This window comes from Lathyrus oleraceus, chromosome 5 (assembly GCF_024323335.1).
Source record: "Lathyrus oleraceus cultivar Zhongwan6 chromosome 5, CAAS_Psat_ZW6_1.0, whole genome shotgun sequence".
NCBI classification, from domain to species: domain Eukaryota; kingdom Viridiplantae; phylum Streptophyta; class Magnoliopsida; order Fabales; family Fabaceae; genus Lathyrus; species Lathyrus oleraceus.
Window position 1 is genome coordinate 304,741,230 of NC_066583.1, and position 22,053 is coordinate 304,763,282.

Here is a 22,053-nt window from a genome sequence, read left to right on the forward strand (position 1 = left end):
AAACAAGGATAAACAAACAAAAGCACAGGTAGCACACACTATATGCACACAAGAGGCTCACACAAGGGTTAGGCATTGAAGCCAACTGGAATAGGGTCACAGGTGCTCTTAACCTTGCCATTGAGAGGCTAAGGTGAAGCAGATGAAAGGAGATGAGGGGTGTGCCTCATTGCTTCTATCCCTGATCAGGGAGAGCATATCAGAAAGTGTGGGAGCTCAGAAAGATGGAGCTCTTTCCACATTATTGACTCGATAGATCTTGGGTTTTAATCTCAATGCTACAACCATGTAATGGGAGCAAGGAGAGGACTCACTGAATAGTAGGGGATAGGTTGCTTATCCCTTTGATCTACCAATTGCCTTATTTGAAGGACTTTTCCTGCTTGGGACAATTTTAAACACACACAGGCATTGCCTCTTAAGGAGGACTTCAGACAGTTTGCCCGGTCAAATAACAGACCGGGTCTCCAGACTACATGAAGAGAGAGTAATTATACCTCAAAAGCAATTGCTAAATAGCAAAGCAAGCAAATAAAGCAACTAAAGGGTACCTGAAAAAAGTCAAACAGATCAGTATGCAATTAAACAGTTAAAAGCAAAGGAATGGGATTCACAAACAAAACAGATGATCAACTGTGCAAGGCACAAGACTCAAACACATGAGTCAAACCTACAAAACAAAGGTTAGCATATGGTAAACAATCAAGTTCAAACAAGTTTGAATGATCTTTGAGGCATTGGTGCTTAACCTGAAACAAGAACTCAATTGTAAGCTCAAAAGACCACTAGGACTAGCCTAGGGTCAAGGATGAAAGAAAAAGTCAAAACAGCAAAGAAAAGTCAACCAAAGTCAAGGTCAAACATTTAGTAAGCAATCACAATTGGGCCCACATTCAAATCATGCATTATTATCATTTCATGAACATTTGAAGTCAAAGTAAGGCAAATGAAAGCACAAACAAAATCAACAGAATGACTTGCATCAAAAGTCAACCCAAACAATCTCAAAAATCATCAAATAAATCACATTCAATCCTAACATCTAGCATGGCAAGCATGTCAAATTTCATGGCATTTGGATGAGAGGAAGGCAGTCAATGAAAATCATGAAGTCAACATAATTTCAAGTAAGCACAATGAAAGTCAACAAACATGGGTCAACTTCAAAAAATCATAACAAATTGAAAACAGATGAGAAATGAATGAGATTAACACCAATGCAAAGCTCAAGATGTCTAGTTATCACATATGAAATTTCATGATCATACAATATGGTATGAGAATTTCCCAAAGGATTTGGCAACATGTATCACATAAAGTCAACCATTGACTAGGCAGGGAAGAAAATTCACAATCAAAATGGAAAATTGCACAATTAAATCCAGGAAAAATCACACATGAACTAGACATGTAAGGGAGGGATCATGCAAAATTTGGGGTCATTTGGATGTAAGGAAGCATGTCAACCAAAATTGGGAAAATGCACATTCATGGTGTGACACAAATTGTCACACCTAACTTCAAAAAATCAAAGCTCACACACCACATATGATAAATGCACAAACTTTATATCAAAACAAAGGTGGATTTGTCTAGTTTCTCCACAAAATATTTCAGAACCAATGGATGCAACATGAGTATTTCACAATTGTTTTGGCAACATGTATCATTTTTGGTCACATAACAAAAACCCTAGAGCCAATTAAAATCCAATGATCAGAAAAAATATTAAAAATCATGGTAAAATTCTAGACATCCAACAGGTCACAATGCAAAAAATCCCATAATTTTCGGAGTTGAAATGAATTAAAAATGAATTGTTGAAGATGAGTGAACAATTGGAAGAAGCATGAGCAAAAGACATGAAATAATGAGTCAACGGTTTGACCGCGTGGCATTGTGGTAAATACCACATTCATTTAGCAAAACGACACAGCTTAAGCAAAGGCCACGAAATTTTTTAATTGGTTAGCAACCAATGGAACAGTAACAATGATCAAAGAACAAACCAACAGCCAATCGAATTCATAATTTCTGGGCAACTGATCATTAGGGTTTATATGCAACTTAGGGTTTAGCAACAGCATGGCAACATCATCTTCTTGCAAACATCATGAACAACAACCAAACATAATTTCACAAGCATCATGCAACATTAAGCAACAGGGAACCAAACACGATTCAAAGGAAACCTGGAAAATGTCCTAGGGTTTAAGCTACAGGGTTTAGTAGCATGAACATTCATCATCACCAATTCGAGTTTCATAAAAAAAATCCCAGAAATTAAAGTTGGCTACCCAGAAGGGTTCATCAAAGCAAAGCCAAAACAAATCCAACATTTATTTTCAACATAACAACACACATGTTCTGAATCGAGCAGAAGAAGATTCAATGTCAAACTTGGTTCATGAATGAAAAGTCCCAGAAATGGATAAACAGCATACCAATAGAAGCATTAGGGCATGGTGAGGACAAATCCAAGCATGGTTTTCATGGCAGCATGGTAACGAATGAGAATCGAGCAACAATGCATATGAACATCAATTTTATTTTTCAGATTTCTAACAATCTACTCAACTATTTTATATGAGACAAAGTGCATCAGCTTCAGCATGGCAGGAACTACACATGGCATAGCATCATTTGGAAAAAACAAGGAAATCGAAAACTCACTTGATTTGGAGAAAATCGATAGAACAGTGTTGTTTGAATGATTCCAGCTTAAACAAAGGTCCACAATGCTTGGAGATGTTGAATGCTTGAAGTTGTTTGGCTCAATGCTGCTTGGAGATCTTCAAAGCTCGATTTGCCATTGGAAGAGCTTGGTGAAAACAGAACAAGAAAATGCTGTTACCGCAAGAAAATAAAGCTTGCCAAGGTCTCCAAATGATATCCAGATGATGATACAACCAACAGAGGCTCGAGGGTTTGGAGTTTTTAGCAGAAAAATGTAAATCGACCCAAATGCAAGAAGGAGAAGATGAGAGTGTTTCTGTTGTGTGAAGGCTGTGTATTAGGGTTGCTTTCTGTCAGAAAATCATTTATATATGACTGTTTAACAATTGGTAATGGAGTGCTTAAACAAGATTAGCTCATTTTAACCAAATTGCAAAATTGCTAAGTTGAAAAATATGGAAGTGGAGGTGTGGTGTTGCACGATTTTGGGCTTTAGTCATGCTGCAAATGACAATTATTCTTGCTGTTTGAGCCATGCTAAATGAATAGTAAGTTTGTTTTGCTCAAATGGGAATATTTGCATTTTTGCTAATTTGCTCATAAGTGGATATGGAGGGTGTGAAGTCTGCACAATTGGGCTTGGAAACAGGCTGTATCTGACCAAAACTTCTGCTGTTTTACATTTGCTCATGAATTGTTGTCCTTGTTTTGTTTTAATGAAGCCATTTGCAAAATTTCAAGTTATGCACCTTTGGTCAAAATGGTAGTATGGTAATGGTATGAGCACAAATTGGACTTGGAACATGTTGCAAATAACCTTCCAAACAATTCTCAATTGGCCAAAGTGAGAAAAAATCAAAAAATCAAAAAGTCAACTTTGAGTCAAACTTGAAATGAATAAAGTCAAGGCCAAAAATGCCATTTTGATTGGTAAGGTTTTGGAGGATGAAATTTATATTTTTGGAAAGAGGAGGAAAAATGTGGTTTGTAGGAAAAAACCCCACCAAATTTGGCCTTATGGTTCATGAGATATGGCTCTTTGAAGTTCACAAATTTTTGAAATTGAATTGATCATATCTTGCAAACCACACATGGGATTTGAGAGTTCTTGGACTTTTTGAAAACGGGAGAACAAGATCTTCAACTTTCATGTTGGGCAAAAATTCATTTGAAGCTTGTATCATGATGCAAGTTGAGGATCAAGAAGTTTCCATTTTTGGCAGTTGAAATTACAGGTCCACTTTCTATTTTGGGAAATTTTCTGATTGGCTTCAAATTCTTCAATGATGTTGATTGCCATGACACATGAGGCCTATTAGGACATGGATAAGCTCTCTCAAACCATTTCCATCCATCAAAACCATAGAATCAACCACAGTTGACCAACTTTGACTTTTCTAGGGTTTCTGACTGTCTGAGCACTTCTGATGAATTCCAAACCCTAGTTCCTCGAGACCTTGACTTCAAATGATATCCCAAGTTGTATGGACTCTTGATTATTGATCATGGTGCCCAAATTCCACAAGAATGGCCATCATCCACTGCTTTGACTGACTGTTGACTTTCTAGGGTTTTTGCCTGGCTATGCATTGACTGATGACCTTTGAGCCCTCAACCCTTGACTTGAACACTTCAAAAGGTCCCCCAAGTCATGTGAACTTGTTGGACAAACCCTAGGGCTTTGATTCCTTGAGAAACACCCTTGCTTGATTGGTTGACTGATCTCCTGATCAGTTTGACCTAATTTTTTGCTTGCTTGCTCTTGAGGCAACTGGGGACAATGCAAATGCTATGCAATGGATCATGATATGCTATGACCTGATATGAAATGGTATGTACAATGATAGGTGCAAATTTGAGGTGCTACAGCTGCCCCTATTCAATCAGCTGGGAACCCGAACGGATGATAGCAGATGGCTGTCAGACTTTCAGGGTAAACAGGGATTGAATACAAAAGAACCGTAGAAATTTGCACCGGCTGGATATAATACAAAGGAACCACGTCATTTACCGATGACAAACTGCATGACAGCTTCAGAAAAGCAAAACCATTTACCGATGGTTGAAAACTGGAAACTTGATATTTACCGATATCAACTTCAGCACGACCATTTACCGATGGCGGCTGGGGCAAACAAACTTCTGAAAAACAAACCATTTACCGATGGTTAAAACTTGATATTTACCGATATCAACTTCAGCAAGACCATTTACCGATGGCTGCTGGGAAACAACTTTCTGAAAAACAAAACCATTTACCGATGGTTAAAACTTGATATTTACCGATATCAACTTCAGCACGACCATTTACCGATGGCTGCTGGGGAACAACTTGGTGTAGAAAAGGAAGCAAGACCATTTACCGATGGTGGCTTCAAAGCAAACTTGATATTTACCGATATCAAGGCCATTTACCGATGGCTGCTGCAACTGGGAATTCGATATTTACCGATATCGAAGAAAACTGGGCCATTTACCGATGGCATCTCCGCTTGGGGAGGAACAAAATCTTTGTGGTGATACCAGACAAGACGTTTACCGACGACTTCTGGGGGTTTTGATTTTATTAACAGGAGAATAAAGAATAACCAGACATTTACCGATGACTGGGGTGAGACACGATGTTTACCGACATCGAAAGATGATGTTTACCGACATCAAAAGAAAGACCAGACATTTACCGATGACTGGGATGAGACTCGATGTTTACCGACATCGAAAGATGATGTTTACCGACATAAAAAAGAATGACCAGACATTTACCGATGACTGGGATGAGACTCGATGTTTACCGACAGCGAAAGATGATGTTTACCGACATCAAAAAGAATGACCAGACATTTACCGATGACTGGGGTGAGACTCGATGTTTACCGACATCGAAAGATGATGTTTACCGACATCAAAAAGAATGACCAGACATTTACCGATGACTGGGATGAGAAATTTATTGGTGAGAGACAAACAAATATTTGCAACTGAAAACCGGGTAGGACATTTACAGATGACTCTACTGGGGATTTCTAGCTGGGGGATCTATCAGACATTTACCGATGACTGAAGGAAAGACTCGATGTTTACCGACACCGAAGCAATGGCGTTTACCGACACCAAAAGAAACACACGTGGGTACTGACATGACACTTACTGGTATCACATGAACAGTATCTGGGACATGTTGAGGCAAGGCTGAACACTTGTTGGGGGTCTCGCTGGGGAGAAACAAACTTTCTGTCACCATCGGGTGAGGAAATAAACCTCTGTCACCATCGGGTGAGGAAATAAACCTCTGCGGGGATAATCAATTCTGAATGCTGTCGAAGCGGCTGTAGCTGATTTGCTGCTGACGTTGAACAAAATGACTCACCTCTGCCGAGGATACGGTCTGATGTGGTTTCGAACACATGAATGCATATGTTTGAATTTTTCTAAGGCGTAATGCTCCATATGGAATGGAAATGCTACGCAGCTTTGAGGATGCAATGATTACTATATGCAATGCAGTATGATGAAAACTCTGCGGGGAGATATGCACAGGACGACTGTGTTGAGGAATCTTCAAGATGAATCCACTGGGGGAAACAACACGACTGCTGGGGAGCCGTCAATACAAATCCACTAGGGGAAGACAAGGCAACTCGTTGGGGAGTAATAAAGCAACTCTGCTAGGGGAAAACAAAGGGAAACCTGCTGGGGGTGGCCCAATCAACCCACCAAAAATTCCGCTTGGGGAAATAAATGCTCCGCTGGGGAAGATAATCCAGGTAACTCTTCTGGGGATAAGGCTCATACAAACCTCAGATACAATAAACTCTGCTTTGGGGAATAACTGTTACTCCGCCGGGGACGACCCACATAAATCACAAGTAGAAACAACTCAGCTGGGGATGCAGGTATCAACCTGCTACTGAAACCTGTCCAATCCACTGGTGGGATGAACTCTGCTGGAGAAATATTTCATGAAACCCGCTCCGCTCGGGGATCAAGGTCACGACAGCGAGCAAACAGGAAGGAACACCATGGATACCGGGTTGTAGGTATGAAATGGGTGACCGACCAAAGCGTGAATTGGTTTGTGTTCCAAAACACTCAGCATCCTGAAGAGGGCTAGAAAAGCAATCTTGTTAAAGGATGGACATTCGATTCCACAAGGAAAACGAATCTTACTCGGCTGGGGAGTACGACTTCGACCTAAGAGCGCATGAGACATATTATCTATTGCCGTCAAAACGTAGATAATAAACTCGCATGGAAGATTATCCATAACCGGGTTGTAGGTTGTTAGATGGATAAACGACCGAAAAGAAAGGGCATCGGTACCAGGACTAGGTATGCAAAGATGACCAATCCAAAGAGGATAAAGTTGCTTACTCGGAGCAAGTATCCAAAGAGAAGGGGAAGACCCAATGGGGACAATACTGCTTGATCAAGGCAAGTATCCAAAGGGGAAAAGAATATTAATACCACAAAGAGGGGATTACATCTACCGGTTTGTAGGCAGAAAACCACGGAAAAGTAACCAGTCATCATCGGGATGAGCACAAAGGGTTAACTCCACCAAGGGGAGAACGTGGGATTTTACAACTACCAGCTAGTGGGTAGAAAACCACAAAGATAGGACTTACAACTACCGGTTTGTAGGTAGAGGCCAATGGAAAAGTAACCAGTCATCATCGGGATGAGCACAAAGGGTTAACTCCATCAAGGGGAGGAGTGTGGGATTTTACAACTACCAGCTAGTGGGTAGAAAACCACAAAGATAGGACTTACAGCTACCGGTTCGTAGGTAGAGGCCAATGGAAAAGTAACCAGTCATCATCGGGATGAGCACAAAGGGTTAACTCTGCCAAGGGGAGGAATGTGGGATTTTACAACTACCAGCTAGTGGGTAGAAAACCACAAAGATAGGACTTACAACTACCGGTTTGTAGGTAGAGGCCAATGGAAAAGTAACCAGTCATCATCGGGATGAGCACAAAGGGTTAACTCCAACAAGGGGAGGAATGTGGGATTTTACAACTACCAGCTAGTGGGTAGAAAACCACAAAGATAGGACTTACAACTACCGGTTTGTAGGTAGAGGCCAATGGAAAAGTAACCAGTCATCATCGGGATGAGCACAAAGGGTTAATTCCAACAAGGGGAGGAATGTGGGATTTTACAACTACCAGCTTGTGGGTAGAAAACCACAAAGATAGGACTTACAGCTACCGGTTCGTAGGTAGAAGCCAACAAACAGAATGAACCACAAAGGTTACCTCTGCTAGGGGGTGAAAGTGGGATTTTACAACTACCGGTTTGTGGGTAGAAAACCACAAAGATAGGACTTACAACTACCGGGTTGTAGGTAGAGGCCCATAAATTCTGCTGAGGATAAGATGAATGAGTGTCGGTTAGTGAGCAACTATTCATTTATGCCCCAGGGAAGCACAGGAGACAACAGAAAGCCAATTTTAGGATTGATCCAAAAAGGCAGACTGAAACAAGACTCGTCCTAATGAGGAAAGAACTCAATAGGGAAAACCCATCCCGTATAGGGAGGGAACGGAAGCAACCGTCATCCACGAGGATGTATCTCAGTGGGGAAATGGCAGGAAAGGATAGACACTTTCTGCTTAAGGGTTGGCTCTACATGGAGAGATCAGACACACCCATATTTGCTTAAGGAAAATCTACTGGGGAGAATTGTATCAACAAATAGCAGGAGACAAACATCAACGGATATACTGCAACAACTGCAACATGAGTATCTGAATGCTATGATTATGCATGTATGCATTATGCATGATGAATGTATGATGAATGTTGACAAACAGACATGCTCAACACGCAGGTCCGGGAATCAACCGTCCGGAGAGAAAACCTAAGCCACCAGAGAGCAAAGAAAATCCACTGGGGACTGGGATATCAGGGAACACTCATCCTGCAGGGGAGGAAGGCCACCAGAGGCTTCCGGAGGGGTCGTCGGTCACAACCGGAGAACAGAGTTCAACATACAGGCGCACGTGCCACAACAACTTGTGCTGGAAATCAGGGATACCAAGAAGCAACCAGATTTCTGATGAGGATGGATAGGCATAGAGAAAGCTCATCATGCCAACAACTCCGCTCGGGGATCTATCTGAGAGAATGTCGGATTACTGGGACGTCAATCCACCGGATACTGAATCTTCAAAGAAAAACACCCATGCTGGTGGAGAGGAAGACTGGCCTGCTGGAGAGGCGAAAGTTGAAGTCTTCAGTAAACGCTCTGCTAGGGGAGCTGCCCCACAATAATGTCCGAAATAGCAAACTTGCTGGGGATGCCCCACGGTAGGGCTCAAACAGCACTCTATTGGGGATGCCCCACAATAGGTGCTAACAGGGATTTGGAGGAAGAATCTGTACTGCCGGGAACGTGAAGATGAACAACTTCAAACAACACTGCATCGGGCAACTTCACTGAGGAGAGACCATACGAGGTTCTGCAGGACAAAGATACAGTCATGCTCGAGATACGAACAATTGTCTTACCTGTCGGTAATCATACCACCCTTGGGAAAGCACTGCGGGTCTCCTAAGTATCCTTCCATCATTGTGACGGTTCACTTTGTTTAAGAACAATTTTGAAAGATTTGTTTATTTTGAAAACAATGATACTTTATCAATTAAAACATGCAAAACGTTTGTTGAGTTGAAACAAAAAAGAGTGCAAATAATTGGATAAAAGCTCAAATTAATGTGATGGGATGGTAGTCCGCAAAGGGCGAGACTCCATAGATCTGTACAAGTTTGAAACCGGTGATATATATTGGAGAGGGCTACATTGAACATAATGACCTTTCCTCTACCATTCTGAATTTTCGATGTATTCAAAGCTTCAGTCGACGACGAATCGGGAATCCCTGACGGATTGACAGACGTACAGCACAGTCTTGTCAAGATGCAGTTACTTGCCAAATCCCTAATTTTTGCCTAGATTGCCCCAGAGTGAGGTGATCAATCCAGCGGGATGCAAATTCTTTTTTTTTTAAATGTCTCTAACTTTTGCCTGGATCGCCCTTTCGGGTTTTCAATCCATCGAGACGCTCCTTTTTGCCTAAGTCGCCCTTTGGGGTGTTCGACTTAGCGAGCTTTTGCTTTTTTCTTTTTTGTTTCTAGGCGAAGTATTTCTTGACTGCATCTGGAATTCACAGGACGAGTGAACTTCTCCATCCATTGTTGTAAGTGTCAGAACACTGCCTGAAGAGGCTCTCTTGACAACATATGATCATTCATAGCTTAGGGGTTCACTTGCCCCTGGAATCGGGCACGAAAGACAAGACTTTCTTGAGCACAAGGTTCCTCAGAACACACGAGGCTTGACCCTCTTATCGCGTGCTTTCGTCACTCTCTGCTGATGTAACTGACCATGCTACATGGCAGTTGATCTCTTCTTTTCGATTGGATTCACCTGGTCATAGTGACTCTGAATCCATTCAGCATCAGTCAACTTGGGACTTTGAGGGTGCTATTTCTCTTTTTTTTTTCTTCTTTCTTTCTTTTTTCTTTCTTCTGATTTGATTTCTTTTGATTTCTTTTGATGATTTTTTTTCTTGGATTTTGCACCCTCCTATTTTTTCTTTTTTTCTTTTGATAATGCCCCAGTTGGTTGTTCTGCTGATTCTCGAGATGCAGCTGAGTGATCTTCTTTTCTTGCTCAAGAAGTCGGGAAATACCGTCAGGAATCCCTTCAACATCATTTTCGTCCGCTTCGAATACAGGGAATTCAGAATTGGGAGATGACGTCCGATCACTATGTTCAATGGGTTTGAGAAACAACCTGCATAAAGATTTTGATATGAAAAGCTCTTTGAAAATTAAACAAGACAATCGTTATGCAGATGAAAAGATGCTTTTATTCTTGTTTTTTAAGGTTTTTTGGTGATCACCAATTTCATGCAAAAAGCGAAAAGGGAAAACAAATGGAAAAACAAATGTTTAACATGAATTTATTTGAATGAAAATATCATTGCACAAAATGTTGCCAACAATGTCATCACTTCTCCTTTTGGCATGGGAGAAGGGTTTTTAAACAAAGTGATTATTACAAAGACTTATGAACAACTGTAGGAACGCCCACAGTGACCCAATTGTGATAGATCCCACCGGGGATGACAACTGTCAGTATCTCTTGCATCAGCAGCTTCTGTTTTCTGAACAACCCTTCTGAAGAAAAAGTCGGCGCCAGCCCAGGACTTGTTATCTTCAGGCTTGATTAACACGGGGACCTAAATCCTCTAAGATCAGAATACCTGACCTCACAAGGTCTTGAACCTTCATCTTCAGCTGGAAACAACTATCCACGTCATGACCAGGAGCACCCGAGTGATACACACAATGTTGTTCAGGCCTATACCACCACCGAGGGTTGACGGGTATGGGCGGCGGGTCTCTGGGAGTAATCAAGTTCCGCTCTAACAGAGAGGGATACAGTTCGGCGTAGGACGTGGGGATTGGATCGAAAATGATCTTCTTCCTCTCATTACTTGTACCAGCTTGATTGTCAATGGGAGGCTGGTAAGCCTGCTGCTGAGGATGACGTTGTGGACGCTGATGCTGCTGAACTGGTCTTCTCTGTTGCTGTTGAGTTTGAGTTGCTGGGATAGTCACAGCAGCAGTCTGACGATACTGTCCTCTGTTTGCACTCCTCCGACGGTGCACAACATTTGTTTCACTTTCTCCCCTTTTGGGTGCCCCAGAGGATGGCTTCTTAGAACCGGAAGAACTTGAAGAGCCAGGATGGCGAACCGGAGCGCGGGTTGCTCTGACATTAACAGTCTCTGCAGCAAGAGGCTGTTCACTGATTCTGATCCCCTTCAATTCATCACCCACATCAAAATTACTGGCGGGAGTGGCAGCAGCAACATTATCATCCACACGAACACCCACTGGTGAAGCACGGTTGGCAGTTGGAATCACAGCTTCCAATCTCTGGGCTAAGGCACGCAGCTCCTCTTGCCCCTGAACAACTCCTTGCATTGTTGTCATGAACTGGGCCATGTTTGCCCTCATCTCAGCCAACTCTGCTTGAACCTGATCCATAATCTTCTGATGATTGAGTCTGGTCGCGGTGCGGACGATGATCAACAACCCTGTCTCAGTCAAGAACCGAAGTGAGAAGTCTCTCCCAAGCATGTTTGCAATGCAAGGATGTGCATGATATGCATGATATGGGTACTATTTTGTCATGAATGATCCTGAAAAGGATATGCATATGCGAGTTAACTTTTTTTTTTTATTCATGCACTATTATTTTTTGAAAATAAACATGCTATGATGCAAATGATGGAGCCAAGACTGGCAGGAACTGGCATCTGAGGAACCATCTGAAACCCCAAAGTCATCTGAGGAGCTGGCATCTGAACCCAAATCTGGAGAACTGAGTCACCATCCGAGAGAGTACCCTCAAATTCAGCCCAGGGATCCGAAATAAACGGAACCCTCTGATCAATACCAGGGGCAAACCTCCGGCGTCCAGAAATATAACTCGTAGTTACCATCAGTACCGGGAGTCACCAACTGTACCTGTTAAAATGATCATCCCCCCACTCACGGGTGTAGTCTAGGCCAGGGTAAGGTCAAGAGAAACGCAGGATAAATAACCTTTCGCAGAATATCATCCTGTGCACACCCGATGTGTGCACCGATAATATCCCACCAGGGTCTGAACTGCTCGTGATATCAATGTTCCGCTAAGTGGCGTACACCACCCGCTTCCCATGAATCACTCTATTCCTAGGTTTCCTAGATTTCACTCATAGCCTGGGTATTAGGCCTTTTACCTCAAGTAACTCCCACCCCACAGAGAAACACAGCCAGCACAGTAGATGAAAATGAATGAATGCAAACATTAATGTACACAATAAATGCAAACAGTAAATGTACATATATACAAATGAATGCAATAAATACAACAGCAAACAGCAACCAAAACCCTAACCTAGAGAGCGCTAGGAGAGACTCGCTCAGGGAAGATGGACCAGCATAAGTCAACTTCTCTGTTTCCCCAGCAGAGTCGCCAGCTGTCGCATTACGCGAAAAACCGGCGGGAAAAGAAAGAAACAACAGAGCCGCCACCGTGCGTTATTTATCCCAAAAGAGGGAAAGGAAACGCTCGAAGTAAACCTAGGAAAGAACATGGTCTCGCGGCCAAAGAGAATGGGTTCGGGAGTCGGTTATGCGAAGGGAAGGTATTAGGCCCCCTACGCATCCGTAGTACTCTACGGGATCCACGCACTATAGAAAGGAAAATGGTTGCTAAACACTGCTCAAATACTCACACACACTGGCTGAAAGAGACAAAAGAAACTGACTGAAACTGACTCGGCAGGATATCGTATCCTGGGCCTACTTAGTCTATCAGGCATAGACATCAGAGTCGAAGTAGTTCGGACTGGGGAAACGACACATGCTCGCTAGGATATCGCATCCTATGCATACGTATCTTCTCGGAAGAGAGAAGAATCAGAGCATTCGTAGCTCGGCTGACACGCACACAAACAAACACAGGCAAACGTGGAGCCTGAATGCCAATCGCTGGACTTACATCAGCATCCGAACCTAAACACACACAGGAAACCAACTGCCAATCGCTGGACTTATGTCGGACTCCAACCAGAACACACACAAGGGTGGTTAAGACACAAAGGGTTGAAAAAGAAAAAGGGCGCCCGGAGAGATCAGCTCAATCTCCTGCCTACATACTTCATCTGGTATGAAGATCAGGGCGATGTAGTTCCCCTACGCAGGGACAAAGGTTCTAGCCTAACCAGATAACAGAGGGAGACACAACTCTAGGGAGACTACGACTCGAGCCTAGATGTTGTCATGCAAAATCAACCCTAAGTCAAGGTTTTCTAGCTAAATGGCACGAGGGCCAACCTATCCTAGACACGGCTTGCACAGGAAGCAAGGGTCTCGATTGCAACTAGGGCAGAGAGAAAGGGGAGGTCTCAATCACAGCAAGGGTGAGAGAAAAGAGTTAGTGTTAGTTGTTAGTCAAACTCGGCAAGACATCGCGTCTCGTGCCTACGTATCTCATCTGAACATGAGAATCAGAGTTGCCGTAGTTCGGCCGGCAGGGAAAAAGGTCTCGATTGCAACTAGGGCAAGAGAAAGGGAAAGTCTCGATCGCAACGAGGGCGAGAGAAAGGAAAAGGCTCGATCGCAACGAGGGCGAGAGAAAGGAAAAGGCTCGATCGCAACGAGGGCGAGAGAAAGGATCGCAACGAGGGCGAAAGCAAACAAGGATAAACAAACAAAAGCACAGGTAGCACACACTATATGCACACAAGAGGCTCACACAAGGGTTAGGCATTGAAGCCAACTGGAATAGGGTCACAGGTGCTCTTAACCTTGCCATTGAGAGGCTAAGGTGAAGCAGATGAAAGGAGATGAGGGGTGTGCCTCATTGCTTCTATCCCTGATCAGGGAGAGCATATCAGAAAGTGTGGGAGCTCAGAAAGATGGAGCTCTTTCCACATTATTGACTCGATAGATCTTGGGTTTTGATCTCAATGCTACAACCATGTAATGGGAGCAAGGAGAGGACTCACTGAATAGTAGGGGATAGGTTGCTTATCCCTTTGATCTACCAATTGCCTTATTTGAAGGACTTTTCCTGCTTGGGACAATTTTAAACACACACAGGCATTGCCTCTTAAGGAGGACTTCAGACAGTTTGCCCGGTCAAATAACAGACCGGGTCTCCAGACTACATGAAGAGAGAGTAATTATACCTCAAAAGCAATTGCTAAATAGCAAAGCAAGCAAATAAAGCAACTAAAGGGTACCTGAAAAAAGTCATACAGATCAGTATGCAATTAAACAGTTAAAAGCAAAGGAATGGGATTCACAAACAAAACAGATGATCAACTGTGCAAGGCACAAGACTCAAACACATGAGTCAAACCTACAAAACAAAGGTTAGCATATGGTAAACAATCAAGTTCAAACAAGTTTGAATGATCTTTGAGGCATTGGTGCTAAGGTTTTGGAGGATGAAATTTATATTTTTGGAAAGAGGAGGAAAAATGTGGTTTGTAGGAAAAAACCCCACCAAATTTGGCCTTATGGTTCATGAGATATGGCTCTTTGAAGTTCACAAATTTTTGAAATTGAATTGATCATATCTTGCAAACCACACATGGGATTTGAGAGTTCTTGGACTTTTTGAAAACGGGAGAACAAGATCTTCAACTTTCATGTTGGGCAAAAATTCATTTGAAGCTTGTATCATGATGCAAGTTGAGGATCAAGAAGTTTCCATTTTTGGCAGTTGAAATTACAGGTCCACTTTCTATTTTGGGAAATTTTCTGATTGGCTTCAAATTCTTCAATGATGTTGATTGCCATGACACATGAGGCCTATTAGGACATGGATAAGCTCTCTCAAACCATTTCCATCCATCAAAACCATAGAATCAACCACAGTTGACCAACTTTGACTTTTCTAGGGTTTCTGACTGTCTGAGCACTTCTGATGAATTCCAAACCCTAGTTCCTCGAGACCTTGACTTCAAATGATATCCCAAGTTGTATGGACTCTTGATTATTGATCATGGTGCCCAAATTCCACAAGAATGGCCACCATCCACTGCTTTGACTGACTGTTGACTTTCTAGGGTTTTTGCCTGGCTATGCATTGACTGATGACCTTTGAGCCCTCAACCCTTGACTTGAACACTTCAAAAGGTCCCCCAAGTCATGTGAACTTGTTGGACAAACCCTAGGGCTTTGATTCCTTGAGAAACACCCTTGCTTGATTGGTTGACTGATCTCCTGATCAGTTTGACCTAATTTTTTGCTTGCTTGCTCTTGAGGCAACTGGGGACAATGCAAATGCTATGCAATGGATCATGATATGCTATGACCTGATATGAAATGGTATGTACAATGATAGGTGCAAATTTGAGGTGCTACAGCTGCCCCTATTCAATCAGCTGGGAACCCGAACGGATGATAGCAGATGGCTGTCAGACTTTCAGGGTAAACAGGGATTGAATACAAAAGAACCGTAGAAATTTGCACCGGCTGGATATAATACAAAGGAACCACGTCATTTACCGATGACAAACTGCATGACAGCTTCAGAAAAGCAAAACCATTTACCGATGGTTGAAAACTGGAAACTTGATATTTACCGATATCAACTTCAGCACGACCATTTACCGATGGCGGCTGGGGCAAACAAACTTCTGAAAAACAAACCATTTACCGATGGTTAAAACTTGATATTTACCGATATCAACTTCAGCAAGACCATTTACCGATGGCTGCTGGGAAACAACTTTCTGAAAAACAAAACCATTTACCGATGGTTAAAACTTGATATTTACCGATATCAACTTCAGCACGACCATTTACCGATGGCTGCTGGGGAACAACTTGGTGTAGAAAAGGAAGCAAGACCATTTACCGATGGTGGCTTCAAAGCAAACTTGATATTTACCGATATCAAGGCCATTTACCGATGGCTGCTGCAACTGGGAATTCGATATTTACCGATATCGAAGAAAACTGGGCCATTTACCGATGGCATCTCCGCTTGGGGAGGAACAAAATCTTTGTGGTGATACCAGACAAGACGTTTACCGACGACTTCTGGGGGTTTTGATTTTATTAACAGGAGAATAAAGAATAACCAGACATTTACCGATGACTGGGGTGAGACACGATGTTTACCGACATCGAAAGATGATGTTTACCGACATCAAAAGAAAGACCAGACATTTACCGATGATTGGGATGAGACTCGATGTTTACCGACATCGAAAGATGATGTTTACCGACATAAAAAAGAATGACCAGACATTTACCGATGACTGGGATGAGACTCGATGTTTACCGACATCGAAAGATGATGTTTACCGACATCAAAAAGAATGACCAGACATTTACCGATGACTGGGGTGAGACTCGATGTTTACCGACATCGAAAGATGATGTTTACCGACATCAAAAAGAATGACCAGACATTTACCGATGACTGGGATGAGAAATTTATTGGTGAGAGACAAACAAATATTTGCAACTGAAAACCGGGTAGGACATTTACAGATGACTCTACTGGGGATTTCTAGCTGGGGGATCTATCAGACATTTACCGATGACTGAAGGAAAGACTCGATGTTTACCGACACCGAAGCAATGGCGTTTACCGACACCAAAAGAAACACACGTGGGTACTGACATGACACTTACTGGTATCACATGAACAGTATCTGGGACATGTTGAGGCAAGGCTGAACACTTGCTGGGGGTCTCGCTGGGGAGAAACAAACTTTCTGTCACCATCGGGTGAGGAAATAAACCTCTGTCACCATCGGGTGAGGAAATAAACCTCTGCGGGGATAATCAATTCTGAATGCTGTCGAAGCGGCTGTAGCTGATTTGCTGCTGACGTTGAACAAAATGACTCACCTCTGCCGAGGATACGGTCTGATGTGGTTTCGAACACATGAATGCATATGTTTGAATTTTTCTAAGGCGTAATGCTCCATATGGAATGGAAATGCTACGCAGCTTTGAGGATGCAATGATTACTATATGCAATGCAGTATGATGAAAACTCTGCGGGGAGATATGCACAGGACGACTGTGTTGAGGAATCTTCAAGATGAATCCACTGGGGGAAACAACACGACTGCTGGGGAGCCGTCAATACAAATCCACTAGGGGAAGACAAGGCAACTCGTTGGGGAGTAATAAAGCAACTCTGCTAGGGGAAAACAAAGGGAAACCTGCTGGGGGTGGCCCAATCAACCCACCAAAAATTCCGCTTGGGGAAATAAATGCTCCGCTGGGGAAGATAATCCAGGTAACTCTTCTGGGGATAAGGCTCATACAAACCTCAGATACAATAAACTCTGCTTTGGGGAATAACTGTTACTCCGCCGGGGACGACCCACATAAATCACAAGTAGAAACAACTCAGCTGGGGATGCAGGTATCGACCTGCTACTGAAACCTGTCCAATCCACTGGTGGGATGAACTCTGCTGGAGAAATATTTCATGAAACCCGCTCCGCTCGGGGATCAAGGTCACGACAGCGAGCAAACAGGAAGGAACACCCTGGATACCGGGTTGTAGGTATGAAATGGGTGACCGACCAAAGCGTGAATTGGTTTGTGTTCCAAAACACTCAGCATCCTGAAGAGGGCTAGAAAAGCAATCTTGTTAAAGGATGGACATTCGATTCCACAAGGAAAACGAATCTTACTCGGCTGGGGAGTACGACTTCGACCCAAGAGCGCATGAGACATATTATCTATTTCCGTCAAAACGTAGATAATAAACTCGCATGGAAGATTATCCATAACCGGGTTGTAGGTTGTTAGATGGATAAACGACCGAAAAGAAAGGGCATCGGTACCAGGACTAGGTATGCAAAAATAACCAATCCAAAGAGGATAAAGTTGCTTACTCGGAGCAAGTATCCAAAGAGAAGGGGAAGACCCAATGGGGACAATACTGCTTGATCAAGGCAAGTATCCAAAGGGGAAAAGAATATTAATACCACAAAGAGGGGATTACATCTACCGGTTTGTAGGCAGAAAACCACGGAAAAGTAACCAGTCATCATCGGGATGAGCACAAAGGGTTAACTCCACCAAGGGGAGAACGTGGGATTTTACAACTACCAGCTAGTGGGTAGAAAACCACAAAGATAGGACTTACAACTACCGGTTTGTAGGTAGAGGCCAATGGAAAAGTAACCAGTCATCATCGGGATGAGCACAAAGGGTTAACTCCATCAAGGGGAGGAGTGTGGGATTTTACAACTACCAGCTAGTGGGTAGAAAACCACAAAGATAGGACTTACAGCTACCGGTTCGTAGGTAGAGGCCAATGGAAAAGTAACCAGTCATCATCGGGATGAGCACAAAGGGTTAACTCTGCCAAGGGGAGGAATGTGGGATTTTACAACTACCAGCTAGTGGGTAGAAAACCACAAAGATAGGACTTACAACTACCGGTTTGTAGGTAGAGGCCAATGGAAAAGTAACCAGTCATCATCGGGATGAGCACAAAGGGTTAACTCCAACAAGGGGAGGAATGTGGGATTTTACAACTACCAGCTAGTGGGTAGAAAACCACAAAGATAGGACTTACAACTACCGGTTTGTAGGTAGAGGCCAATGGAAAAGTAACCAGTCATCATCGGGATGAGCACAAAGGGTTAATTCCAACAAGGGGAGGAATGTGGGATTTTACAACTACCAGCTTGTGGGTAGAAAACCACAAAGATAGGACTTACAGCTACCGGTTCGTAGGTAGAAGCCAACAAACAGAATGAACCACAAAGGTTACCTCTGCTAGGGGGTGAAAGTGGGATTTTACAACTACCGGTTTGTGGGTAGAAAACCACAAAGATAGGACTTACAACTACCGGGTTGTAGGTAGAGGCCCATAAATTCTGCTGAGGATAAGATGAATGAGTGTCGGTTAGTGAGCAACTATTCATTTATGCCCCAGGGAAGCACAGGAGACAACAGAAAGCCAATTTTAGGATTGATCCAAAAAGGCAGACTGAAACAAGACTCGTCCTAATGAGGAAAGAACTCAATAGGGAAAACCCATCCCGTATAGGGAGGGAACGGAAGCAACCGTCATCCACGAGGATGTATCTCAGTGGGGAAATGGCAGGAAAGGATAGACACTTTCTGCTTAAGGGTTGGCTCTACATGGAGAGATCAGACACACCCATATTTGCTTAAGGAAAATCTACTGGGGAGAATTGTATCAACAAATAGCAGGAGACAAACATCAACGGATATACTGCAACAACTGCAACATGAGTATCTGAATGCTATGATTATGCATGTATGCATTATGCATGATGAATGTATGATGAATGTTGACAAACAGACATGCTCAACACGCAGGTCCGGGAATCAACCGTCCGGAGAGAAAACCTAAGCCACCAGAGAGCAAAGAAAATCCACTGGGGACTGGGATATCAGGGAACACTCATCCTGCAGGGGAGGAAGGCCACCAGAGGCTTCCGGAGGGGTCGTCGGTCACAACCGGAGAACAGAGTTCAACATACAGGCGCACGTGCCACAACAACTTGTGCTGGAAATCAGGGATACCAAGAAGCAACCAGATTTCTGATGAGGATGGATAGGCATAGAGAAAGCTCATCATGCCAACAACTCCGCTCGGGGATCTATCTGAGAGAATGTCGGATTACTGGGACGTCAATCCACCGGATACTGAATCTTCAAAGAAAAACACCCATGCTGGTGGAGAGGAAGACTGGCCTGCTGGAGAGGCGAAAGTTGAAGTCTTCAGTAAACGCTCTGCTAGGGGAGCTGCCCCACAATAATGTCCGAAATAGCAAACTTGCTGGGGATGCCCCACGGTAGGGCTCAAACAGCACTCTACTGGGGATGCCCCACAATAGGTGCTAACAGGGATTTGGAGGAAGAATCTGTACTGCCGGGAACGTGAAGATGAACAACTTCAAACAACACTGCATCGGGCAACTTCACTGAGGAGAGACCATACGAGGTTCTGCAGGACAAAGATACAGTCATGCTCGAGATACGAACAATTGTCTTACCTGTCGGTAATCATACCACCCTTGGGAAAGCACTGCGGGTCTCCTAAGTATCCTTCCATCATTGTGACGGTTCACTTTGTTTAAGAACAATTTTGAAAGATTTGTTTATTTTGAAAACAATGATACTTTATCAATTAAAACATGCAAAACGTTTGTTGAGTTGAAACAAAAAAGAGTGCAAATAATTGGATAAAAGCTCAAATTAATGTGATGGGATGGTAGTCCGCAAAGGGCGAGACTCCATAGATCTGTACAAGTTTGAAACCGGTGATATATATTGGAGAGGGCTACATTGAACATAATGACCTTTCCTCTACCATTCTGAATTTTCGATGTATTCAAAGCTTCAGTCGACGACGAATCGGGAATCCCTGACGGATTGACAGACGTACAGCACAGTCTTGTCAAGATGCAGTTACTTGCCAAATCCCTAATTTTTGCCTAGATTGCCCCAGAGTGAGGTGATCAATCCAGCGGGATGCAAATTCTTTTTTTTTTAAATGTCTCTAACTTTTGCCTGGATCGCCCTTTCGGGTTTTCAATCCACCGAGACGCTCCTTTTTGCCTAAGTCGCCCTTTGGGGTGTTCGACTTAGCGAGCTTTTGCTTTTTTCTTTTTTGTTTCTAGGCGAAGTATTTCTTGACTGCATCTGGAATTCACAGGACGAGTGAACTTCTCCATCCATTGTTGTAAGTGTCAGAACACTGCCTGAAGAGGCTCTCTTGACAACATATGATCATTCATAGCTTAGGGGTTCACTTGCCCCTGGAATCGGGCACGAAAGACAAGACTTTCTTGAGCACAAGGTTCCTCATAACACACGAGGCTTGACCCTCTTATCGCGTGCTTTCGTCACTCTCTGCTGATGTAACTGACCATGCTACATGGCAGTTGATCTCTTCTTTTCGATTGGATTCACCTGGTCATAGTGACTCTGAATCCATTCAGCATCAGTCAACTTGGGACTTTGAGGGTGCTATTTCTCTTTTTTTTTTCTTCTTTCTTTCTTTTTTCTTTCTTCTGATTTGATTTCTTTTGATTTCTTTTGATGATTTTTTTTCTTGGATTTTGCACCCTCCTATTTTTTCTTTTTTTTCTTTTTGATAATGCCCCAGTTGGCTGTTCTGCTGATTCTCGAGATGCAGCTGAGTGATCTTCTTTTCTTGCTCAAGAAGTCGGGAAATACCGTCAGGAATCCCTTCAACATCATTTTCGTCCGCTTCGAATACAGGGAATTCAGAATTGGGAGATGACGTCCGATCACTATGTTCAATGGGTTTGAGAAACAACCTGCATAAAGATTTTGATATGAAAAGCTCTTTGAAAATTAAACAAGACAATCGTTATGCAGATGAAAAGATGCTTTTATTCTTGTTTTTTAAGGTTTTTTGGTGATCACCAATTTCATGCAAAAAGCGAAAAGGGAAAACAAATGGAAAAACAAATGTTTAACATGAATTTATTTGAATGAAAATATCATTGCACAAAATGTTGCCAACAATGTCATCACTTCTCCTTTTGGCATGGGAGAAGGGTTTTTAAACAAAGTGATTATTACAAAGACTTATGAACAACTGTAGGAACGCCCACAGTGACCCAATTGTGATAGATCCCACCGGGGATGACAACTGTCAGTATCTCTTGCATCAGCAGCTTCTGTTTTCTGAACAACCCTTCTGAAGAAAAAGTCGGCGCCAGCCCAGGACTTGTTATCTTCAGGCTTGATTAACACGGGGACCTAAATCCTCTAAGATCAGAATACCTGACCTCACAAGGTCTTGAACCTTCA